Source organism: Martes martes, assembly GCF_963455335.1.
Source record: "Martes martes genome assembly, chromosome: 9".
In the NCBI taxonomy this organism is placed as follows: Eukaryota; Metazoa; Chordata; class Mammalia; order Carnivora; family Mustelidae; genus Martes; species Martes martes.
Genome location: NC_137896.1, coordinates 88,241,037 through 88,265,819, shown reverse-complemented (window position 1 = coordinate 88,265,819; position 24,783 = coordinate 88,241,037). Strand labels below are relative to the sequence as shown.

Below are 24,783 nucleotides of genomic sequence, written 5' to 3'. Positions count from 1 at the left end.
TTTGATGTTCTTGGTGCTGTATTTTGTTATATTCCTTTAAATAGTGTTTGATTGTGTTGTGACCCTCCATTTCGTGGGATTGGTTGGAATCTTTCAAAACTTGCTTTTACGTTTACATCAGGTCCAGAGCCACTTTTTCTGTAGGTCTTAACCCCAAATCTAAAGCAACGCCTTTCAAAGGATTCTACCTGATGTCCCAGGTATCTGGAGACCTTTTAGTTCTGGCTGGTGGGAATACAAAATATGCCCATCTCTGTAAAATCTCCGTAAATTATTCAGCATGTTTATTTCTGGTGATTCTTTCCCCAGTCTTGGGTAGTGTCTTCTCATACATGCCCAGACTAGTACTCAGCCAAGTATTCAGTGGGACCCTTCTGCAATTTTCCTGAGTCCTCTCATTTGTAACTTCCACCATTCTGAGATTTGGCCAGAAAACACTAGTTGCCTTGGCATTCTGGACCATAGTCTGTGACTTCAACTCAGATGGCCATGTTTTGTTTGGATTCCCTCCCTATGCCCGCTTTGCATCACAGCCTGGAAACTGCCTGTAGGTATGCTTACCTAATTGGTTTTCCTTCTTTCTGAGATCACAGTCCTGCACTATCATGTAGTTTCTAAAACCATTCCTTCACGTGCTCTGTCCATTCTTGAGGGGTTTTTCTTGTTTTGTTTTTTATCCAGTGGGAAGGTGAGTCCTCTTCCTATTACAACATCATGACCAGTACCAGAATCAAACATCCTCTCGTGCTTTTTAAAAATTTTATATTTTGCAGAAACAGAAACTGCTCTTTGTAGAATTTTTAGGGAAAAAAAGATGAGTACAAAGAGAAAATAAAAATCACCATATTCTCATCATTCAGAAGTAAGTACAATTCCAGGGATTGTAGTCAGAAATGATAATATCTGGCAGCCACAGAACTTTTTCTAGAAATCATCCATCTGATTCCTTGCATTTAGTTAGTCCAAATTGTTTTACATGCCTCTACCTTGACCAGTTATTTACCAGGAGGATAAAAACATAATGATTGGCTAGACCAATCAAAATTGATTTTTAATATTGGGTATAAAGTCATCCATTTCCAAGTTTTGAAGAAAGAGTAGAACCTCATTGTGATATAAACAAAGGGAAGGACAGGGCTTTGGAGTGGGTGAACCAGACTTAACAAAGTCTGATGAATGATTGGGAATGACTACATGACTGTATTTAGTCACAGCTAAAAGATAAAGAGGAATGGAGGTGATGAGGCTGAAATATATAAGCCTTGAGGAAGAGTGATGGTCTAGGAGAAGCACTGGGGAGTAAGGGAGATGCCCATGCTGATGCCTGATTCTGAAGGACATTTTACGTAGGAGAATGAGCAGCTTCTACTTCAGAGAACGGTAGGGGAGTTGGTATCCTTAGCACAGAGCTAGCTTTCAGTTAAGGCTGAGAGGTGGAGAGATCCTTAATGAAAGGGTGGTATCCTGCTAGAGCTTGTTAACCATCCTAAGTGGTTCCAGAGAGCCAGTACTATATCTAAAAAGCCATTTGATATTGGTAATAGCCTTGTTCAGACTTAGGATCAGCTCGAAGCCAACATTTGTAGGGCCTGAGACAATGCCTCCAGTAACCATATTACCACTGAATATTTTTTCTCCATATATTGTGGAACCACTAAGATTCATCGATGTAGAGTTTTAATGTTTCACTCCTGATTGTCAGTAATTTGTCTGTCAAGAAACTTTCCATGGACATTTATGTTATTTTAAAAGAAAGAATTCTATTCTACGTCTTTTGCTATACCATCCCCCTAATTCTTTTTTTTTTTCTTTAGATGCTCAGTGGTCTATAAAAAATCTTAAAGAAATGATACATAAGATTCAAGTAACTATACAGAGGCGTATAAAAGCAGCCCCAAATGACAAGATAATTAACACTTACATCTTTCTACCCAGTGGTGTGTGCCTGCAGTATTTTCTCTATTGTCTGTGAGTCCTTGCAAGAACTGTAGATGTCCCGAAAGAAATCAAACTCTGGACAAGGTAGAATACGAATGTACCTTAAGTGTTTGACTCTGAGGCCTGGGCTGTCATTTTCATAGATCCAAGTACACAGAGAAATTGTAGGCATTACCATGAGCCTGAGAAATTCAGCTAGTACAGTGCAGTCATGAAGAACATTGAGTTCAGGGTCAGCTCAACTAAACGGATTCAAGTCCCCACTTAGATTTAATGTGGCCGTGGGTCTGTTATTTAACCTCTCCCAGCGCCATTTATGAAATAGAAATAATAATAGTAATTAATACTACAGGGACGAGGTCAGAATTAAATAAGAGAATGCACGGATGGGTGTATTTTGTGGCCGATAAAGCACTAAGTACTCATGAAGTAGCGGCTTCCCCTGTTCTCACGAGCAGGGGAAGCAGCACGGCCGCTGATTAATATCCACAAGGTCTCGTGCGGGCCACTCGGATGTTTGTCTGCGGTTTATAAATCAGGGAGGTTTGGAGATGCCCTTTTATTTGGTTGTAAGAAATTCATTTTTGTTTCCAGTAACTGTCTATGAATCTGCTGTGGTTGTCCTGAAAGGTCTGGTCCAGAACCAATGATTTTCCGATTCTCAGCTTGATGCCCTTGTAAGATACCAGTCAGTGGGCTCAGCTGTTTACAGGCAGTACGAATGCTTAGGGCATCATTATCTAACAGGAATGTTGTTATGTAATTCTTCCTGATGAGATGCTAAACCAAATACCTTTAACGTGGAGGCTCTTGGGAATTCAGGAGGTGTGAAGAAAATATTCCTCCCCCTTCCAGAATTGACAGTAACCTCTAGGTATTTCTGCTTTGTATAGATTTCATCTTACACCTCTGTACATCTGCACGTCTTAGATTTGCTTTTGGATGTGGGAGCCTTGGAACCTGGCAAAGAGACTGGATTTTAAATACCAGCAAGTCTTGATAGCCTCGTACTTTACCTCCTTCACCAAATGTGGGCTGTTTGTCATTCATGTACTTCCTAGTCAGTCTGTGCCTGGATTGGGAATTTCCTGGGTTTTCTCTTTGTGCGTTCTGAATAAAGAGGTCTAGCTTCATAGTCAAGCTGAACTACTTGTTTAGAACATCAGTTCGGTAATCTGTTCACTTATTCGACAGATATATGTGGGGCCCCTGCATGGTGCAGAGTACCATGCTGGAGGCTGGAAATACAACAGGAAACAATGGATTTTAAATAGGAGAGTGATTTGGTTCAATTTGCTTATTTTTTTTAAAATTTTATTTATTTAGTTCTCAGAAAGAGAGAGAGCACACACAAGCAGGGGGAGCAGGAGGCAGAGGGAGAAGCAGACTCCCCACCGAGCACGGAGCCCAATGCGGAACTTGATCCCAGGACTCTGGGATCATGACCAGAGCAGAGGGCAGACGCTCAACTGACTGAGTCACTCAGGCATTCCTTGAATTACTATTTTAATCATATTCTGAGTCTTTATAAATGTATAGGTAGATTTTATTTTAGACTTCATTTTGTGAACTGCCTTCTTTATGCTTATATAGTAATCACAATTTCATTAAAACATTTAAATATCTAGGGTACAAGTCCTTTTCATTACAGTTCTGTTTTTCAAGAATGTTTTGGCCTTTTTTTTTTTTTTTTTGTCTTAGCCATTCCTTTCCCCCCCCTGCCCTTGATAGAGTTAGACTCTACTCTCCTGTTCTGTCCATTCTTATGTTCTTTTTCTTTCATAATTTTAGAATACTTTGTCAAATTCTTTTTTTTTTTAAGATTTTATTTATTTATTTGGGAGAGAGAGATGGATAGCAAGAGAGTGCACAATTGGGGAAGAGAGGGAAAAGCAGACTTCCAGCTGAGCAGGGAGCACAGTGTGGGGCCAAATCCCAGGACCCTGAGATCATGACCAACAGGGCCACCCAGGCACCCCTACATTCGTATTTTTTTTTTAAGATTTTATTCATTTATTTGACAGACAGAGGTCATAAGTAGGCAGAGAGGCAGGCACAGAGAGAGAGGGGGGAGGAAGCAGGCTCCCCGCTGAGCAGAGAGCCCGACTCGGGGCTCAATCCCAGGACCCTGAGATCATAACCTGAGCCGAAGGCAGAGGCTTAACCCACTGAGCCACCCAGGTGCCCCTACATTTGTATTTTTAAAAGGGACTCTGCATTTATCAGGAGCCATCAAGACCAGTAACAAGGCTGCTACAGTATAGAGATATATGATAGAGATGAGTTGGGAGCTTCATGAAAATGAATGAATCAACTCATTTAACCTCCCTAAGTTCATTAATAAACTAGAAGTACTAATCTCTGCTCTGCCTCACAGTATTGTTAGGAAGTGAAATGAGATATTGTATATAAAATCATTTGCGGAGCACCTGGGTGACTCAGTGGGTTAAAGCCTCTGCCTTCGGCTCAGGTCATGATCTCAGGGTCTTGGGATCGAGCCCCGCATCGGGCTCTCTGCTCAGCAGGGAACCTGCTTCCTCCTCTCTCTCTGCCTGCCTCTCTGTCTACTTGTGATCTCTGTCAAATAAATAATAAAATCTTTTAAAAAAAATTTATTTGCAAACAGCCATGGGAATTTTATTACATTAATCATTTCTTTATCCATATCCTTTAATGTGTTTTTCTTATTTTCTTTCCTACTTCCACTATGATATGGTTCATAATGTTAAATGTTTTCAGTTTTCAGTTACCTACTTAGAGGTCCCTAAATTATTCAAAAGATCAGTATATTGAAAGTATAATATAATTAAGCCAAATCCAGGGCACATGTGGTTGCATTCCTTTTAAAATTTAGAGGAATCCATTTCCCAGGACCCATCAGTCTTTTGCACAGAATAAATTGGGCCCTTGAACAAGAAAGTAAGAGAGAGTGCACCTTGCCTAAAATTCAGTTCTTTAATAGTCAAGTTAATCTGACCTTGGTTTACTGTTTGGGGAAGGGCTCCAAAATGTTCCATTTCACCATTCTTATAATAACCCTCACTTTACAGGTCAGGAAACCAATGTGGAGAATCTGCTGAAGCTCAGGATTCTGGCAAACAACTTCAAAGTAGATCTATGATCTCACTAAGCCTACTATGATAGAACATAATGGCAGAACACCATTTGTCACTTACCCTCCATAAGTCTCCACTCTCACTGAAAGATCAGATAGCTTTCTGAATCCCTAAAGAATTAGTTATAGCTCAAAAGATCCTACAGTTCCTAAGAAGTTTTAACATTTCAATATCTCTGTATATATTCACTAAAATAAATGGCTTTGAGTCCCCTCCTGATACAGACTTGGGTGTGTTCTAGCTAAGGTTAATCAGGCTAATCTTAATAGGCTTGCTTATGATTTTGCCACTGGGGTTTCAGAACTAAAGAATCTTCATAAAGTGATCTCTGTGAACCTTAAATGTCTGGCCCGAACAACTGCCAGTTGGGATAAATGCACTCACTTCTTTTGATTTTCTGCACTGCTTGAGCCCACCCACCCTTGACTCCCTTTCCATGTAGTTAATTACCTACCTTTGGTCACTCACACGGGAGTCTGTCTTAGGGCTCCAGGCATTTCTTTACCTGTGTCTTCCTGAGGCGAGGGAGAGAGAACAGAGTCTTCAGGACCTAGTGAGAAACATAAGGGAAGCATATGGGACACACCCACACTGTATCATTCTTCTTTTGCAGCCTTTGAAGTTTATATTATGCGAAGGGAGTTCTGGCCCTTATAACATCTAAGCCAGTGCTAAACCTCAGTCTGCATCAGCCCACCAAACAAACTGTTAAAATAACTGCTAGCTTGTACATTCAATCAAGCCTCTCCAGGGAGATGCCCTATAGTAATTAATTTGTCAATCAAGATGATGTTTAGTCATCCTTGAATAAGTAGTGCAAAATGCATATCCCTACCGTTTTCCCTATTTCTGCTGAGAGTCCCGAGGAAACTCTTATTTACATTTCCTTTCTGATATAATTCCTTTCTTCTTTACTTTTATTTTGCATAGCACCCTTTGAGCCCAAGTTGTGTTTAGATCCAAGTTACAGGGTGAGATTCAGGGAGGGATGGACTATAGTGGAGCAGACTGCGGGGAGGACAGGTGGAGAGGGAGGACATGGTGGAGAGCGTTCGGGAGAAAGCCGAGGGAGCAAGGTTCCATGATTTCTTGCAGTACTCTTGCATTTACCAAGGAAATACGGTGAGATTATGAAGACAGCTGGTATATTAGTTCGTACTTAAAAGATCAATGTCTCGGCTGCTTTTTCAACCCACTCAGCTCTCCAGCTGCAGAGAGGGGAATTCTTGCAATAGAGCCTCACGGCCATCCTTTGTTTGCTTGGGTTGTTGAGGTCCACGTTCTAGCAAGGACCAGAGTTTGTCCCATTTTCATGTTTGCCCGATGTCATTCAAAGCTTTCACGGAACTCATGTTCTTCAGTTTCTTTCCACTGATCAGTGGCAGCACAGTCTAGTCCTCCAAAGCTTCACCCTCAATGGGAACTTAGTTCCCCAGTGACTTAAGATAATGCCTTAATTATGAGCTTGACTGCCACATTCCTCAGACTGTTGACTTCCTGGGAAACAATGGGAGGTCTCAATGCCCTTTTCCCTGCCATCACCTGCTAACCAATTTCAAACATTCTACTTTTTCTCCAAAGTCTTTTGTTTGCCAGCTCAATCCCTAACAATCTGTCTTAATTAGACTATGTTTATTTGCAAGGAACAGAAATCTCCTCAAACCAGTTTAAGAATAAAGGAAAGCTAATTTTGAATATATGCATTTCATAGACTCCAGGAAAAGCGTAAACAGTAAATCGGTTAGGTTAGGGATCATGCCTTCCCTGATTGTTCCTGTCTCCTTAGCACTTAGCACAGCGCCTGACATATGGTGCTTGCTTAATAAATACTTATCGAGTGAGTAAGAATGACTTGATTAGCAACTGCCTCCATTTCTGGAGCTCTTCTGTCAGCTCTGAGAATGGGAGGGAGTCCAAGTAGGAAGTAGCTTGGATGGATATCCTGTGACATGCGTAGCAAGACAACCTGCGATATAGTTAGAATCCTAAGGAATATTCTTTTAGGAGGATGTGCACCTCTCAGGGCAATGATCGACAACTTAAGTGTATACATATCCTTCCACCAGCCTCTGTGGAATATAAAGCCGTCTTTGCCACCGATGGTTAATTCGCAATATATAAGCCGGGTAATGCATAGTAATTAAAATTGTAGCGTGATACGGATTGGCCTTTGAAACCTGTATCTTCATTTAGCAGTTTGGGCATACTTAACTGCTCCATTACACCTCGGTTTCTTTACTTGTAGAATGAAGTTATGGTTGGTGTGACTCGTAGACTTGTTGTGATGATTAAGTAATCACTCATAGAAAATTCTCAATAACTGTTAGCCACCATCGTCCTTGTCACTGTCACTGTCATTATCAGTAGAAAGGGTAAGTAGGCTGAAAGTCAGGAAACTTGTATTTTATAATTTATAAATTTTATTTAATTTGTATTTTATCATTTTATCATTTATAACTTGTATTCTACAACCTCATTGTTGCCACCGACCAGCTGTATGGTCTTGGGGATTCTTTAAGCCTGTTTGGGCCTGTGGCTCCTTATTTACAAACTGAATGTTGGGCTAGATGATTTCTAAATTTCTGTCTAGTTTAAAGATAGCATTATTTAGTGTGGGAGGAGAGATCCTGTGGATATTTTTATGTCGGTAGAGAGTTGTTATACAGATTAAATAAGATAATGCATGTGAAATGCTTTACAGATCCTACATACATAAATATTTGTCGGTATCAGTAAGTATCAAGTGTTTATTAGTTTTCATTGTAGTTATATAATGACATGTTCCCCAGCGGACTTAGACTCAGAGTATGCAGAAGCAGAGAACAGGCTTTGAGTGATGGCTCTCAGGGGCTCTTATACATTCGATGAGCATTGGAATACGTCAATAATTTTTTCTCAAAGACACTTTCTATATGATTCTTTAAGGCAGGATTGTCTCAGAGTCTGCTTCATACTATTGCCTTTTGGATAACATGGATTTTAGGAAGAAAGTCAAGCTGCATAACGAAGACCGGAAGCACTGCTGTAGCCTGTGGAGAGGTCAGGGTGGTCGTGGGTAAACTTGGAGTTGCCACGATGAAACATGTTGGTTAAGCAGTCCTGAGTTTCAGAGGATGCTAAAGAATATGAATCCATGTCTTGGGAACTCAGTTATCGGGACATGAGTACTGGTAGAAATAGATTTAAAGGAGAGAAGTTGGATCTCTATGAAATTAAATAAATCTTGGAAATGTTAAATCATTGTAGCAAATGGCACCATTTCCTAAGGGATTCTTGTGAAAAGTTTAGAATTGACTTCCTTTCCAATTAAAGTATATTTTTTATACTTTATCTAAAGGACACTTTTCAGATTATATCTTAAGCATTTGGTACCTCTTCAAGTCTTAAAAGGGAACCATCTGAAGAATCTAAGGTTTGAAGAGAGACAAAAGGAAGAAATTTGAGCTGAGTAAAATTTTAAATCTGATCTCTGTGGGTTATATGTAAATAACAGATGCCTCTTTTCATAGGGTCTGGCTTGAAGATGCAAATGACCTATGGGTAGAGTATTGAAGGACATTTTGTGTGTTTCAGTGTCATTAATTTCAGATCCCCTAGCTTCTATCTTCAACTTCATCTTTCTAATTATAATTTTAAAACAAGCTTTCTCTTTCTGCTGTCTTCCATCTGGGAAACAATAAGGTAAGAAGATTGATGATAGACTTTGAGTTCATGTGCAGAAAAATAAACTTGTTTTTTACAATTTGTAATGCTCTGCACATGGGCAGATCTAAGGATAATTAGTCATTATTACTTTTAATATGATGGAGACAATAACTTGTTCCATGAGGCAACTTCCATGGCTAATGAGTTTTGTCTTTTGGTTGATTGACTGGTTAATGGAATCAGAAAAATATTTTATGTCTCTTCTTTCATTCTCTACTGGAAGTCTACAGGAATTTGGGTAGCCAGTCTTAACAGAGCATATTTTGTTTATCTATTTTATCATTTGTTTTTCCCTTTTCTCCATTTCATTTTTTATTCCTGTTTCTAATTCTCATTTTGTTTCAGGATCTGAAACTTACAGATGCAAGGGAGAATCATGAAGTTGGCAGTTGTATATGTATATATGCAGAAATCAGGAGTTCATTCTCCACATTCTTTGCTTTTTCTGCAAGACCTGGAACACTGGAGATATCCTATACAAGAAGTCAGATTTTAAACTCAAGTACAGTGGGAATTTGTAGGATGAAAACAGAGGCAATAATAGCCTCTTAGGTACACAGCTCCCAATCAACGTATTATGCAAAAATCTTCTTTGAAACTTACCAATTTGATTGTAGGGCTTCGTCCCTCTCCCACTTCCCAGATCCTTACCAGTTCTTTTTAAATGCAGGGTCGAGCTTGCATTTTCAGATCTAAAATGATGTGGGAAGAGCACAAAGTGCAAACATCTTCCTTCTATCCAAAATAGGTGGTACGAAAGCCCTGCTTTGTTTGCTGTAGTCTTCCCATGACTGTAAGTAAGATTTGTCATGCTAGGTGCTGAGCTATTATGATGTGTCTCTCTGCTTTGGAGAACCCAAATAAAAGTTTTCCCTGCCATTAAAATGGCAATGTCACTTCTCTTTGACTATGGATGATGGGCCTGTACCCTCTAAGAGGACTCTTCTCAGACATGGGTCAGTGAGTAGTACCCACTCAGCACTTACTTTGGCTCATGGGCTGAAGTTCCTTGAATTCCAAAAGATAAGGAAGTCATTGTGTCTCTGAGCCCACTGCCAGACACCTGGTCATTTGATAGTAGGTGCTGCCAACCTGAGCAGTGAGGGCAGGCAACCTGCTCTTCCTCACCATGGCCTAAGATGCCATCCTTGTCAAGCAAATGGAGATGGATCATGCTTCTCTAACCTTCTTATACATCACTGTCAAGCCTGCTGTTGGCTTCCAGAGATTGGCCAACACAGACAAAGTACTTTTTCTAGTAATGAATGTTACCTTGGATTGTTTGTGGGGCTTAATACAAAGGACCTGCTACATGAAGGATCATAATTTTTGAATCAAGGTTCCCTTTCTGTGACAAACTCTCCCAATACCCTCAATTCTGCCTGTTTGGAAAATGTGGTACTTGTCCCATCTCTAAATAAGGACAATGACTGATTCCTCTTTGAAATTGTTTAGATTTTTCTTCCTGATTTTATTTCAAGGGGTGCTTGAGGGGGGTGGGGGGAGGTAAGAGATTTACCTTAAACAACTAGTAGTTTCCAAAAGGCTATTTTCCTGCTGCTTGGTTTTGGAAAGGAGAATACCAGATTTGTCTGTTTTTTTGTTTAAGTGATACTCCAAACTTGGTGCTCCCTCCCTCTTTCTCTACATTTCCCATTTTAGCTGTTTCCGATTTTATTTCTTATTTTTCCACAACTTTGAGACCTTATACACTTTGAAATTTCAGGGACCAGAACAATTAAGAAATGCCATTTCAAGGAAGGAAAAAATTAAAACTATATGGTGGTTATTGCTACTTTCCTGTCACTTGACCCTCGTCCCAGACTTAGAAAAAGAGGTTTTCTTACAGTAGAAGGAGTATGGCATAGCAATTTATTATTCTACAAAGCCTTTTTATTGTTTCTTCATTAGAAACTTAAAAAAACCCAGTTATTTAAAATGTTTCATTAATCCCCATGATTTGCTTTAGAACACCCAAAAGCATTTTTAGGGAGAAATGAGCCAATAGAAATCATTGCTCATCTTAATCGTTGCAAACCTGAGACCTCACCACCATCCCCAGAGCAGCATATGACCATGTCTTTCTGCTCTATCAACTAGCTCCAAACAGCCCCTCAGCTGAAAGTTATTTTATTTCTTTAGCATTTCTGCCTCCTTCCATCGAGCCATTTGTACATCCCTTTTACTCACGTAGGCCCAAATCTTAATGCTTTGTAATAAGCCAGAGTCTCCCAAGAATATCTGATGTGTTCACTGCTCTCGCTTGCCTCCAAGTGTTTACACTGGGGCATTTTGTACATTTCGTATTTTCTTTGGCCCTCACTTCATGTCTTTGGGGCTGAGGCCAGTAAACTATTAATTTTAATTGGGCCATTTTATAGGGTGTAAATCAGGAAGCCATATTAAATAGCACATTTATTTAAAAATTATTTTAATTGTTGACTGTTGACAGACTTCTACCCAGGTCTGCAAGAAGTTCCCATAGCATTCTAATCCATCTGCTACCTTTAGGTGGAACACACCTTATACATCTCGAAAAATTGATGAAAGTCCTAGTTTTTGTAAGATATTTTAAAAGAAAAAAAATTCATGTCTCTCAATCATTACTTGCTCTGGCATTTCAGCATTTAACAGATTCTGATTTGAGTTAAACCATCTAGTCTACTTTTAGCATTACAAATTATAAAAATTTGTCTTTTTTTCTCTCTTCCTCTGTTTTATCAGTACATGTATCTGTGTGCGTGAATGAGAGAGAGGAGTGAGAGAGAAGTTGAGGAGACCTGAATTCCTCCAGAAGATCACCTTAGCATTTCCAATTTTTATATTTCTAAGATTGGAATTTGGAAAACATGAGGGAAATATCATTGCCAACACTTCCATTTAGAAAAGCTAAGTTTCCTATGTTTCGATGTATAGAATTTTGTAAGTTTTGGCTATAAGATTCTGTGATTGTGGTTGATCTATATTTTACTTCTATTTTCCACTCCTTTCCTGGGAGGAGAAAGTGGTATGGTAGGTCACTGTTGAATTGAGACCTGTCTTTGTTTGAGCACTAAGTAGCTGTGAATAATACACTTAATTTCTTTCTTTTTTTTTTTTAAATACACTTAATTTCTTTTAAAATCTCCTTACTCATTTGTTAAATATGAATGGTTTGGACTAGGCTATCCAACCGAAATACATGGGTAGGAGTTAGCCTCTCAAGGAGGATGTAGGTTAGGAAAGATGTTCTGTCTAAGGCAGGTGTTCGTATAAATTCTGGGAAGAAATAAAAAGCGTGGCGTATTAGAAAACTAAAACTAGTTCATTATGACCAGAAATAGGATGAAATGAAGTAGGGTAGCCAAGAGCAAATGATGAAAATATAATCCCTGTTAGCTTGTGGAAGACTTATTGAGAAATACATACTTCATTCTAGGTACATAGGGAGCTGGTCATGTTTTATTGCATGAACGCAACATGGTCATTTTCTGCTTTAGGAAAACCACTGTGGCAAAATTGTGAAAAATGCATAGAGGAGGGACAAGCCTAAATATAGGAATGAGTAGGGTCGTCAGATAAAAAAAAGGACACCCAGTGAAATGTGAATTTCAGGGGGAAAATTGAATTTCAGATAAACAGTGAATAATTTTGGGTTCCTGGGTGATCAGTTGGTTGCATAGCTGTGTTTGGCTCAGGTCATGATATGAGGGTCCAGGGAGTGGGCCCTGCATCAGGCTCTCTGCTCAGCGGGGAGCCTGCTTCTCCCTCTCTCTTTTCTACTCCCCATGCTTGTACGCTTGCCCCTGCACAGTCTCTCTCTCTCTGTGTCAAATAAATAAATAAAATCTTAAAAAAAAACAGTGAACAATTTTATGTAATACTGCATGGTCGTGCAATTGTCAGGTAAGATAAGGACTGGAAAAGTGTTGCTTTAGTAAGAAGGAAGCCAAAGTAAATTCTAGAGACAGTACTTTTGGTGGAAGTTAGGGTAGTAGAAACCAGATTACAGAGAGGTCAGGAATGAGTGGAAGATAAAGAAGTTGAATCAGTGCTTGTAAACAGCTCTTTCAGAAATTGAGTTTGAAAGAGAAGAAAGAATAGGTTATTTCATTGCCTCTGAGAATTTCAGTGGTTATTTTTCTTTATGTTGCCATAGTTCAGCCTAATGATTTGGGACTGTTTAATAGCAAATAACACCAAACATTTTATATAATGTAATTGAGAAGAAAAGAAAAATAATTCTTCCTTTATTTTCTTTGTGGGCATCAGTAAAATTTGCCTAGTCATTTTCCTCTTCTTTCTGTCATCCTCTTCCCTTTCTTCTGAATGAGGTACCTTTCTGGAGAAATTCAAATAACCATTTTCCACCAAATCCCAGCAGTCAGCCTGCTTGAGACCTGCCCTTTCCCTCTGAGTCACTGGAATCTCTTTGTCAACTGTTCTCCTGTCAGCGGATGGAAACAAGGTGTAGCCTAAGCCCCTGCCTGGACAATTAACCAGGGGAAAGGGTGAGGTTCTCTACTCTTGGCTAGAAAAGTATTTTAGGGAGCTTTTCAGCAAGGATCATTTGAACGACCAGAGTGCTTTTAATACTTGAAATGTTCATTTATCTCCTATACCTTCTAGCCCTTATGATAGTCCTTTAAAAGCACCAGTGTATCAGGGAAAGAAGTTGCTTACGTGCCTTAAGAAACAATCATTTTCATTTCCTTTTCTTACAGCTAATGTAAATTCTTTTTAAACCCTCATCTCCCTCCAGCAGTACCTAGGAGTTAAAATCCTTAATCCTTCTAGAGCTCCAAAGCTGTGTTGGAAGTCCGTTCCTTGACCTTTACCTAGTATCGATCAGCCTAAGGGCTCCGGTTGCGCAGATTCTCTTCTTTTGTTTTTGTTTATTTCTTTGTTTGTTTTAGGGGGCAAGGAGAAAAGGGAAAACACACCCTAAACTGAGTTCTCAGTGGCACAGTTTATGTTCTCTAAGTAAGATGGATCCTGAGGGTCCCACATTTAGGTCTTGACCTCTGTAGGTAAATCCATTAGCCTGTGTAACCAGAATAGTATTTATGTTGATATTGATCTAATGCAAACATTTAGCATGGGTGTTAGATCATTGTTTTAATACTTTACATTAGATTTCCATTGTAGGGGAAAACTTCGCAGCAGATAGTCAAACAATTTCATGAGGCAAAGAAGCAAATCTAGTAAATATAGAAAATGTTAACTTTCTTTGGGCAATATACACAGAACTTTTTACTTGACCATGTGAGAAATGGTGTCTAATAATGAAGACTTGTTTTAATTTAATATCTTTAAATTTTTAATTCAATGAAGAAATGACCATGTAGAGGAGGAAAGCCTATTATTTTATTGTATCCAAGTCCAGTAATTTTCACGTTAATTATGCTGGGGCATGTTTGTGGCTATAGCCTGGATATAGCTGTCGCACTTGATCTGGATGGGACTTTGTGTTCCAACAGCAATTCTCTGACACCAGTTGGGTGTCCTACATTTCAATCCAATTCTAGCACTAACAACCTGGAGTTTTACAGACCCCACAAGTTAAGGAGTCGGTCCCATAAGACTGCCTCTCTTCAGACATCAACCACAAGTCTCAGATGTCCAAGCCACTCATACTTCTTCCGAGGTGACTGCAGACTCAGGGCTGTCAACGCTCCCTTGGTTTCAATAATTCACTAGAAAACTCTCAGAAATCATTGAAAGTTCTGTACTACGGATTATAGGTTCATTATAAAGGCTGTAACTTGGGAGCACCCAAATGGAAGATATGTACAGATCAGGGTCCTGGGGAGGAGGAAGACAGTACAGAATTTTCACAACCGTTCCTCATTAGAGTTTGGGCATGTCACCCTTCCAGCACATCAGTGTGTTCACTAATCAAGAAGATTTACTGAGCTTCGGTGTCCAGAGTTTTTATATGGGCTTGCATTACATGGGCATGATTGAGTAAGTAATTGGCTACATAAATGAAATCAATCTCTAACCCCTTTACCCTTGCTGGAGACTGGGGTTGGGGCTGAGCTTTGTCTTTAAAACTGAGGGCATACTTGAGCAACCTTGTTAGTATAAACATAGGTATGGTCCAAAGAAGCTCATTGTGAATAGCAACTCCAATTGTTCAGGAGCTTTCCAGGGTATTTGAAACTCGATTCCTGGGGAAAAAGACCAGATATGTTCTTTACCATATCATAGACCTCAAGAGTATATTTGATTTAGTCCTATAGCTTTAAGTAAGCAAAATATTATTACCTTCATTTTACAGCAGAGGCATCTGGTACTAAAAACTTACATGATTGGCCCAAGGTCACATAAGCAGATTTTAGAAAGGACTAGAATCTCATCTAATGATACATCTATTTTTTGTGGACATCTGCTTACATTATGAGACTTAGTTTTCCTAGCAAATTGTGGGAACATCCATGAAATATATATCAAAGAAATACTAACTACTCTGTTTGGAAAGAATTACATTAATATAATTAAAAAAATAATCTAGCTTTTTTAACTTTGGAAACTTCCCATGTGGAACCTACCCTGGTCATTTCTCTGACTTTCAGCATTTTTCATAGTGTGGTATGATACTCGTCCACCGTGTTTGAAGCTCTGATAGTGAGTCTTGATCCTTTTCCTTTTAAGGAATCAGCATTTATTTTATGTTGCACATTATAAAATATTTTTGCAGTTATAGATCAGGATTGTCACTGTCATCACTGGTTGTGGAAACTGAGGCAGAAAGCTTTGCCCAGAAACTTCCATACTCATCAACTGTCGTCATTTGAAAAAATGGACACCCTACTGCTTTTTCCAAAAATGATTTGAGATCACTTTCAAAGGGTAAATTGAAAAAATAAGTAAATTAGGTACCAGAGCTTCCAATTATCCATAGTTTTCCTTCCTGCGGTTTCCATTGCCCAAGATCAGCTGTGATCTGGAAGCAGTTGATCCTCCTAAGATATCATCAGAAAGTCAGTAGCAGACTAACACTAACACTGCATCACAAAGCCCACATCTCTCATCTCCTTTATCTCATCATGCAAGCATTTTATCTTCTCACGTCATCACAGGAAGGATGAGAATTGTACAATAAGATGTTTTGAGAGAGAGACCACATTCACATAACTTTTAGTACAGTATATTATTATAATTGTTCTATTGTTAATCTCTTACTGTGCCTATTTTATAAATTAACATAGGTATGTATGTATAGGAAAAAACATAGTATGTATATATGGGGTTTGGTACTCATCCACTGGGTGAGTTGGTACATATCCCCCCACAGATAAGGGGGGGCAGATGTGTAAGAAAGAAAAAATGGGTTGAAGAGAAGAAAGATGAGAATATAAGTATCAGGATTAATAGAGAGGTAATAGAAAAATGTATTGACAGGAAAGGTGAAGAATGTATTATACAAAGTATGTAGCTCTCTGAGGGCATAGGAATTATAATATATATAATTATATATAATATTTTAATATGAGCTGAGTAGAACCCATTGTATAGCATCATGGACATTTGCTTCAATCCTAATTTTACAGCCAATGTGAAAAATAGAATTCATCCTGCTGTGAATTTTAGGAAGGGTCATTCTTTGTCATTTCAAAATCTGAAGTCATTCTTGGGCAGAATTAATTTTTTTAAAGATTTATTTTTTTTATCTTTGAGAGGGAGAGAGAGAGAGAAAGAAAACATGAGCTGGGGGATGGGCAGAGGGTGTAAGAGAACGCCAAGCACACTCCCCACTGAGCCAGAGCCCAGCACAGGACTGGATCTCACCACCCTGAGATCATGACCTGAGCCGAAACCAAAAGTTGGACAGTTAACCAACTGAGCCACCCAGGTGCCCCTTGGCACAATTAATTTTAATTTACATGCATTACAGTTGATGTTGTCTAAAGCTGTGTTGTCCAATGCTATAGCTACCAGCCTTAAGTAGCCATTTGAACATTTGAAATGTAGCTAGTCAAAAAAGGAGATGTGCTGTAAATGTAAAATACATACTGAGTCACCATGCCCAACATGAGACTTGAACTCACAGCTCTGAGATCATGAGTCACATGCTCTACCAGCTGAGGCAGCCAGGTGCCCCAAACATGAATAATTTTTAAAATGTTAGTTTCATGTTTTTTTTTCTTTTTAAGATTTTACTTTATTATTTGAGAGGGTGAGAGGGAGAACACAAAGGGAGAGCAAGAGGGAGAAGCAGGCTCCCCACTGAGCAGAGAGCCCAATGTGGAATGGATCCCAGGACCCTGAGATGCTGACCTGAGCCAAAGGCCGACGCTTAACCGTCTGAGCCACCCAGGCACCCCTATAATATTAGTTTTGTGTTAAAATTGAAATACATGTATATATTGGAGCAAACAAGATATATTACTAATTTTAAAATAATTATTTTGTTTCTGTTTTAACGCGTCTACTAGAAATCCTACAATTACATATGGGGCTTGTGTTTCTTTTTGGACAGTGCTTTTCTAGAAATTTGATTTTCCCTGTTATGTTAAATGACCTGCAGAATCCTTCTCCAACTTCTTCTGTAAAATTTCAGATAGCCACAGCTTTGTGTATATGTTCATGTAGCAGAATCATCAGTGCTGAACAAACACATGGATAAAATTAAGTCCTTAAAAGCATAGTAAAAATGCCAAGGATATAAAGTTACTACTTCAGAGCACGAGTCTTTCTCATCTCTCAGGAAGCCCACCTCTCTCATGGCAGAGCCTCAGCTTTCCAGAGATTATACACAGGAGCCCTGCTGATTGCTAATTGGGAGAAGCTTCTTTTCACCCTAATTTTAAAATATATATTATGCAGTTGGCCCTTGTTTTGTAAAATTGTGATGCATTCAGGAACTTTAGAGGAAAATTATGGCTTTATACCGATCTGCATATTTTTATGATTTTATTATTCCTCACTAAGTGGGGAGAAATATTTAATATGCATATAAAGGGAATATTTGCTTTTAGACATTCCAGGTGGGGGTTGCATATTGAAATAATAGAAGGACGGACCCAGAAGGATCATGTTCTAACTAGTTCACTGACTTAACCTTTTGGGCCTTCATTTTCTCCGCAGGAGTCCTCAGTGGTTAGAAATGCATCCTTCAGCTTTAGGATTATAGGTTGTAGACTCGAGTCCTAGGTCATCTTCTGCTGTGCTTTTGGCTGTTATTTTTCTGTGGAATATTAAGGTAAAGTCCACTGCCATTGGCGTGACGTTGTTCTGCCACTCGTTACGGTCTTCACTTTCCTCAACCCTTCTTCCTCTGCAAAGAACCACACAAGGCAAAAGTCACTCTGTTTAATGTAGTGACCGCAGCTACGGATTCTTATCCATCATTTAAAGTATTATTTCTTCAGACAAAGAACAGCACTTTATTTCTATAAATGCACCCATTGTCCCCTGGGCTCCATGACATGGTAGGAACTTCTATCATCGCTGTCTTTTTGAACTTGAATGGAATTATTTTTTAGTTTGCTTTACTAGATTCAGCTAACCAGTTTCATTAGACTGTTTACTGATTCTTCTTATATGTTAAGTAAGAAGTAGAAATCAGCCTCTCTGCTTTTCTAGGTTTATTCTGCATAAAACAGCTTTTCTCTCCAGGTGAATGTGTGCTGTCACTGACACCAGTCATAAAAGTGCCAGGACCGTCCTTTCCTCTCAGCGGTACTGTTGGGGGACAGCCAGGTGGAGACGGATGGGCCCGTTTACTTAGCAGGAGCAGGGAAGTTCCTTCTTGCTGGGGGCCGTTTCTTCGCTAATGGGAGATTAATTCTTTCTTAATTAAAAAGCCACGTCCCTCCATCCTAGCTTTCCGTGGTCTTTCAGAGCAAAAGGAGCTTGGAGAATTGAACTTAGAACAATAAACACGAATAGTAATTGTAAGTCTGTTTGGAGTATTGGTTTGGCATTTGCGATCAGATTTTAGCATCATCACTTTTCATCAGATTTCTCTCCCAGAACTTGGAGAATCCGTTCGAGTGAACCTGTGCTCTCCTCTGCCCTTCTTGGGGTGGGAGATATGGTGAGTTTTATACTTAAGGTGTGTAAAAGCAGGAAATAATGTGCAGCCAGAGTCCTCCCCTGGCTAAATAAAGCTGTGTGGTTTTTATGATCACATGTCCATGCAAATGCACTTAGACCTGTTGAGTCAGTGGCATCTGCAAGGTGTTCCCCCCTACCCCCCCACCCACCCTTTTTCCTGTGTCCTGGCTGTCTAGCTCCTTTGGTCGTACTTCCTTAGGTTCTGGCCGACCTTTCTCTGACCAGCAGGGCCCTGAGTGGATTCCCTGGGGAGTCTTTCAGCATCTCTCTGTAATTAGCTTAGTGGAGCCACGGAGAAGTGATGCAAGAAGGGGTTAGCTTCCCCAGAGCCACGCTTCCAAGTCTGGCACACCCCTCACCTGCGGCCCCAGGGAGCCAGATACCAGGAAACCATTATGTGAATACAGCAACAGCGGCTCTTACTTTTTCGATCCCACAAAAACCACATGTGACCTGACATGATCCTAAGGTATAAACAAGTAGCCAACGTACTTTGGGCTCCTGGTTATGGAGTTTTCTTTCTCACCTGGCATTTTGGCCAGAACCAAACCTCGAATCCCTTTCATGAGGGCTGGTGATGGCAATCTTCATTGTGTGTCTGACCTGGATGGTCGCTGGGAGCCAAAGTAAATGATGGTATCCAGGGACCCTCTGGTAACCATTTTGCCCGCTGTCTTCACAGCTTCCTCTTATTTAAACCAACTGTGGTTTCCTCCAACAATTGCTGTTTTACCTATTTGTCAGATATTGTGCTAGTTTGCTTTTCAGAAATAAATTTTATCTTGTTGCTCTTCTTCTTTTGAAAATTGTTCTTGCCCCATGGACAATTTGCATAAAGCAGGTCTGTCATTTTGTGACTCCGTATACCCTTAAGAACATGATTGTTCCCTTTTGATCAGTTCTGAAGAACTGGTTTTATTTTCTGTTTCTCACAACTTGTTCTTGATAAACTCCCAGATGTCCTTTCTAGATACACAGATTATAGACTAAGACAGTTATTTTGACTTCTCAAAACCCCTTCTAATCTGACTCTACCATTTTATTCTAATTAAGGTTTTATGGTGTTTATATTTTTGTTTCTTCAGCCAAATGTGAATGTACCAGATAATTTTAAAGTTTATTTAATTTTTTTTTCCTTTCCCCTCTAAGTGATAGTGTTAGTTAATTATAAGATCAGCTTTCAAGAAGTCTAGAAAGCATTTTGAAATTAATGGAATACCTTCTTTTTCTCTTTTGGTAATCTTGTATCACTATAATATGAAGATTATTAGGAATGTAAACCTAGTGGATATTTTTGAGAAATTAATATTGTTTTAAAAAACGATTGCCAGATCTCATAGACTTAAGTGTATGTAAGAATGTGAAGGAATGTTGACTATTTGTTAAGCAAAATACTTTTTTTTTGTGGGGTTTTCTTTCCCCCCTTGTGCCTTCACTTAACAATATACCTTCTTTTCTGTAACTTTTACACTCCTTTTAATTTTTTTTTTTAATGAAAAGATTTCCTTCATAAAACTTCAATGAGTTGGCCATTTCCTCATTAGAAGGTTTTTTACATTTGCAAACTGGTTCTTAGAGTTAAGCCCTGATATCAGCTTCGACTCTGAGAGTCCCTACCGTGATAGTACAAGGGCAGGAAAGAGTGCTGGGCAGAGCAGAGCCCACTGGAAAACATGTCAGTGGTAGTCAGGAGCTCGACCAAGTGGTAGAACCATGTTTTGAAGAGGAAGCTTTCTTGCCAGCCCCCCTGGAACCTTGACTCAATCCCCAAGTAACGCATGGTGGTCGAAGGTCCAGGCTTGGGTCTGTGTGAAATAGAGCAAGTACCTTCTGGTCTTGGGATGCTTCAGCTTCTCTGCAGAGCTCCAGGGTTTGGAAACACTTGGAAACCCCAAAGTGTCAGAAGCACTTAGAGATTGGAAACCTGCTATAGATTGTGGAATCTGGAGAAGAAGTCCAAGTCCAGAAAGGGACTTGTCCATCGTGCCCCATACGTGCATTTGTTCTCACGATTGCATACTTGTACCCCTTTTATGATTTCAAAGGAAGGTAGGTTTCCATTTGTGACACTAAAGAGTGGCTTCTTGTACACGTGATCAATCTGTGTGGGCATCAGCCTACCACATAGACTAGGACTTTTTGCTGCTCCCCACCCCCTGCCAATGTGTAATTTTCTTCTCTTTCTGTCAAGCAACCTCTGGGAATTTGGGTTTGTAGACCAATCCCAGTTGTAATGCTGTAATGTAATGTTTAGCCTGTAATGCTAAATCTTGAACAAGTTATCTCTCTCGTCACTGGAGAAAGTATGACTAAATCAGCACCACTAAGTAATTTTGGTGTATATGCATATGTTTGTGTGTGTGTGTGTGTGTGTGTGTGTGTGTGTGTGTGTGTTCTGTCTCCTTTTCCAAAAACTAAAACCCTCTCGTAATCTTTATGTCTGTAACAGCCTCAATTAACAAATGAAATGAGCACTTACTGTCATGTTTTCCGTAGATATTATATTTTATAGAGTCAGAATCAGACTACATACAAATGCTCATTTATTTAAAATATTCACACTTCCCTATGCTATTAGCACTTTCTGTATGTCTAAAGGATTAACTCTAGGTGACTAGCCATGTTTTTAAAGGTATATTGAGTCAGAAAATGAGAGGAGACCCATTTTATGCATTATTGCAATTCTTAAGTACACCAATAAAAATTACCGTGTTGTGGCTAACATACTGTTAATTAGTCGTATCAGCTTCCTTTAAGTGAAAGACTTAAATATTTCCCTATAAATAAATTTGCAGTGCCAACTTCCTAACTCATCACTGAATGGTAGCTGAATTAATTTTACTGTTTTGTCCTGGATATAGAACAGCATTTCTTTCTTTCTTTTTTTTTTTTCTGTTTTTAAGATTTATTTATTTATTTGAGAGGCAGAGATCACAAGTAGCACAGAGAGGCAGGCAGAGAGAGAGGAGGAAGCAGGCTCCCTGCTGAGCAGCAAGTCTGATGCGGGGCTCGATCCCAGGACCCTGGGATCATGACCTGTGCCGAAGGCAGAGGCTTAACCCACTGAGCCACCAGGCACCCTAAGAACAGCATGTCTTTACCTTTTGTTGGCTCACCAGCCCTCTGAGAATTCAGTAAAGGCTCTGAAACTTCTTCCCAGAGAACTGTATATTCACACAAAAAACTAATTGTAATGATAATCAATTATGATATGCCAGGCACTTTGCCAACTGCTTTGTATGTGTTATTTCATTTAATCCTCATAGTAGCACCGTAAGGAATGTACTCTTTTCTTCATTTTTGAGAAAAAGCCGTCGAAGCTTTAAGGAGATTAACTAATTTGCCCATGCCCATAGACCCCGTATCTTGGGCTCAAACTCTGATAGTATGACTTCAAAACCCAGCCCCTCAATCATTGTGCATCTGGTTTTAAGGAACTCATAAATTCCTAAATCCTGCTTTTTGATACCCATGTTAAGGGCACATTACCTGTTGCAATCCACAGACTTTCGTTGGTAGTGAAGAATATGTGTGATTAACAAATCTTGCTGTTTTTGTAACTTATTTAATGAATAAATGAGTATCTGTTGAGCATCTACTATTTTAAATACTTGTTAGGTTCAGCAATTTGGTCCTTATCCTTAAGGAGTTTCCTTATCTAATGAGAAGACAAGAATTAGATGTATAAAACAATGAGGTAAAAATACAAACATGAAGTCAAATATACAGTAATTAGACATTTCCATAAACTGTATGTGAAATCAGTCTCTTTACTTTGCCATACCTTGATGCAGTTGTCACTCTTGGATTCCTTTTGATTTATAAAAGGAGAATCAAATCCAAAAGGCCACTGTGTCCTCTGGGAACCTGGAAGATTCCGTATGAAACACGGAAGATTCCATGTGTCATAAAAATGCGGCATGTAAAGTCAGACTTTGAGAACTAACATGTATCACATCTGGATTCCTGCGTGGCTTCGGCAGCGTCATCCCAAGGCCCCAGGAGCATGCTCAAGATGCAGATGTGAGAATGGGTAGGCAGCTCTCAAGCATTCAAACCAGGTATCAGGATAGTTCTGTTGAGTCGGACATGTGTAGGTAAGCAGAACACCTTGATCGTGGCTGCCTTTGACTCAAGAAAGGTTCTTACCGACAGAGAGGACTTCAGTACCTCAAATGATTCAACAAAGCCTCAACTCTTGCAGGAGCAGTGGAGGAGAGCTACCGACCTTGGATGAAACCAGCAGGCCTGGGAAGCTTGTTTAAGCTGACCACTGATGATCAGGGCTGTCAAAGAGAGTGACTGTGGCTATAATTCAAAGAACTGCTTTCTGTAAGAGCAGAATATGGGAAAATTGTATGTCCAACTTGAACAGCCACTATCTACAAGGTTAGCACACATAATGGCTACTGTAAGATAGGGAGGACAGAGGAGGCCAGGCATTCTATTAACACGGACCTCATCAGGTATTTGTACGGTTGTAGGATTTTACTCTTTTAAAACTTGAGTCATTTGGGCTGTAATATGATAGAATTAACTTACAAATGGTACTTGAATTTTCTTTTCAATGCAAATAGAAACCTAGTGCTGCTGATCATGTTAAATACAATTTCTCTCCTTCCACTTATGAGAGTCATTTTTGTTGAAATGTCTAAAGTAAGAATATTTTGTGGGCAGTGGTAGAATACATCTGTGCTATATGTTAGCTTCATAAATTATATTAAATTGTATTTCACATGATGTTTCCATAATCCCTGCAACTTAACTTGCTAGCATTATTTTTTTTTAAGTGGGACAAGGATGTTATGAAAACCTATTATGTCTAAGAAGCCCCAGATGGAAAATATTTAAAAAAAAAAAACAGGAATTCCTATAATTGTTCACAAATCATCATTTAAATCTATCCAGCTACTGGATGTTGCAAGTAGTTTTCCAGGCATTTATGCAAATATCTTGATGGAGTTTATTTAATTTCAGAAGAAAAGTATGATACCGAGTCTGTATAATTTCTTAAATTCATTCCTGGAGAAAGAACATAATTGAAAGGAAAACACTCCTTTTCATATTTGCTTTGAGCCAGTACTCGAGTTGTTTTTGAGGTAAATAGTAGATTGATATTAAATGTCTATCGCACTTTGGCTTTACGGACAGAATTCAAGACATAGTAACTACCCGACTCTTGAATTTTCTCTCTCTCTCTCTGCATGGTGTGTGTGTGTGTGTGTGTGTGTGCGTGCGCGTGCACGTGCGCATATGTGTAGGGAGCTTAAATGAGACCTTTTGATTTCATAATAAGCTGGCTTAGGGACGATAAAACTTGACATTCTTAACTGTTACTAGTGTCTGTCCCTATAGCCCTGTGCAGTTGTCTTCTTAACGATGTACAAGACAGAGCCATAAACTGAGCTTGTACCCAAGGCGCTAGTGTAAATTGCAAATAACATTCATGTGGTCTCTTTGACCTAAGACTAAACTGGGGTAGCAGGAAGAGAACAAAGAATTTTTGAGAGTGGAAAAGAAGTAGAAGTCAAGGACAAAGAGTACGCTAGTAGGATGGACATGTGCAAATGTTCATAAGCTTTGCAGCGAGATTTATTTAGATGGGCCTTTTCATATCTGCAAATACTCCTTTGCCCAAGAGCCAAGCAGTAGATCGGGACAGCTTCTGCGGGGTGTGTGTGTGTGTGTGTGTGTGTGTGTTGGCAATAATGTAGTCATGAGATAATACAAATAATCAGTGAAGGAATAATTAATGATGTGGCAGGGAATATTTTTTGATAAATGCTTAGGGAATGAGGTGACAGGCGTGAAATTAGAAAATTCCTTCAGCGATCTAAAATATAAATAGCTTTCGGAACTGAAAAGAGTTTCACAGCTGAAGATTTTATTGTGTTGAGAGGAAAAACTTTTTTCTCTCCCCCACTCCCTCCTCCTTTGCAAGTTGTTTGTCCATTCACAAAACAAACACTCTGAAGCCCAG

At 39.3% G+C, this 24,783-nt stretch overlaps 1 protein-coding gene across 2 annotated transcripts in view; it reads left to right on the top strand.

The window, feature by feature from the left end:
- The window catches only part of EXOC6B (exocyst complex component 6B), a 619,674-nt gene that overhangs the window by 428,954 nt on the left and 165,937 nt on the right, over positions 1-24,783 (top strand). The gene's annotated exons all lie outside the window — the stretch shown is intronic.